This window comes from Pundamilia nyererei, unplaced genomic scaffold, assembly GCF_000239375.1.
Source record: "Pundamilia nyererei isolate P.nyererei 1_Seehausen unplaced genomic scaffold, PunNye1.0 scaffold00978, whole genome shotgun sequence".
Classification (NCBI taxonomy): domain Eukaryota; kingdom Metazoa; phylum Chordata; class Actinopteri; order Cichliformes; family Cichlidae; genus Pundamilia; species Pundamilia nyererei.
In genome coordinates, this window is record NW_005188379.1 from 44,001 (window position 1) to 46,234 (window position 2,234).

A 2,234-nucleotide genomic window follows, 5' to 3' on the forward strand; every position below is an offset into this window, starting at 1 on the left:
GCCATAGTTCCAATGATCTGTGGGTTTCCCAGGTTTGCTGACCAGCAGTCATTTAGAGATGGAACCCTGTTAACCCCCCGCAAGATGACAATTGCAATAAATGCCATTAGTTCAGGGAGGTCCATGAACCAATGAACATGCTCCGTGCACCACTCAGCAGGCCATTTGTAAATATGTGTACAAATGGTTGGGTTTTTTTTTTGTACTGTTTTTATCAATAAATCTCAGCAACAAAGGACATACACCCATGTGTGTTGATTTCTCCCTAAGATGGCAAACTGAAACACTCCAAGTTGGTGACTTTTGGAGATTTATTTTTGGAGATTTATTTCCCTGGATGATTGAGAATGCATCAAGACGAACACAAAAGGAAGTTCACAGCTTTTAGCAGCTCCCCCACTCCCTCAATCACACCCCCCTTCCCCTCCAGAATTCCCAGGTAACAACCTAATTTACATATGAATGACTAGCCAATTTAGCTTCCACTTCGCTGAAGCTAAAGCTTAGCTAAAAGCCATTTGGTTGCTCTCCGGGTTTTAAAGGTAGAAAGGTAGAAGCCTGGCAGTGCTACTGTTTAAAATAATCAAATTACAGCATTTACATTTATGTTAGACGACTTTTAATTAACTGCTTTGGCCCCACTTACAATGAAAAATTAAAAAATTCTAGTCATTGACCTGTGCAGTATGTTAACACTATTGGAAGTAAAAATAACTTGAACTCCAATTTTGAAAACACAACTGTCTTTCTTTTTTGTTTTTTTTAATTTTATTTTTTAAATCTCTGACTTGTATTATGAGTCTGTGGTCTGGGAGAGAGTCCTGTAACTCTGTCTGCAAAATACAGTATATAACGACCAATGTTGGGCAATTATTTATATAGTTCTTCAAAAGAAGTAACTGAGTTATGCAAACAAAGTTTTTTGCAGCTTTTTTTTTTTTATGCAGCCAAGGCGATTTTTTTTTCAATAAACATTTCAAACTATTTACAGAACAATCAGCTGTTCTGCATCAAATCTGATGCCACACAAAATTATTTGTGCCACTCCAAAAAAATAATTTCTGTCCACTATGCGATGAAGGAGAACAACAGCCTCATACCTGCAGGCCTGACAGCAGCAGATGTATCACTGCTGTAACACCTGTAACATTCAGCCGTCGCCTCATTGTTCTGACACACACAACGAAACTACACTACACACTAACTACACAAGATTTGCACTAAACGTCTCAAATCTCTCACATCTCAAAACACCGCCGTCACTCCTAAAAATTCACCCCGTTTCTTAACAACTAGATGCCACGTTGCCATATCATTTTTTGATTGGTCGACATGGTACTTTCTTGGACGAATAGGAAAGGAAGAGGGGGGTGGGGTTTGTTTTTGCTCACAGACTTTCGAGCCTTTTTTCTTATAAAACACAGTTTTTACCGTTTCTTCCCGCAGTAAATATAAACAATTATAGTATTCAGGAAGAAAAACAAACATTGCCTATTTTTTTTAAATTTTATTTTTTTTATCACAACTCTGGTTTTACGTGGCCGATCAACACAATTTAAAAACTGGTATAAAGTCCACACTTTTTCCGTCTGTTGTTCCGTCTGTCCTGCTCACATCTCCAATGGTTGTACACGTTGTCATTAACGTGGCTTCACTCCACATCAGCCGCTTTGCTAAAACACCGGTGTCGGCACATAAGGACGCTGTCATAGCCTGTCAATGACGTTGATTGGCTGCGTATATACGCATTATTGGCTGAACTATGGGATAAGTTGGCATCGTTCTAATCCCAAATGGGAGCAGCCAGTCACTCACTAACACTGCAAAACAGGATTGTTGAAGTATTAATTTTAATTTCAATTCAGGTTAGATTTTTTTTTTTTTTTTGTGCGCAACGCAGATTTTATGTGCACAGAGACTGTGCCAGCAGTGCGCAATTGCGCACATGAGCAGCTTAGAGGGAACATTGGCCCTGACATAGTTCACGCCGACTGGCTGAAGAAGCTGACTGCACTCCACGAGCACCTGAATGAATAATGAACCAGCTGCTAGTTAACGAGAGACACCCGGAATGGCTAACCGAAGGCCGGACAGTCCTGATACTCAAGGACCCCCAGAAGTGACCAGTCCCCTCAAACTACCGACCAATAATCTGCCTCAGCACCACGTGGAAGCTCCTATCAGGCATCATGGCGGCTAAGATGAACAGGCACATGGGTCAATACATGAGCGGG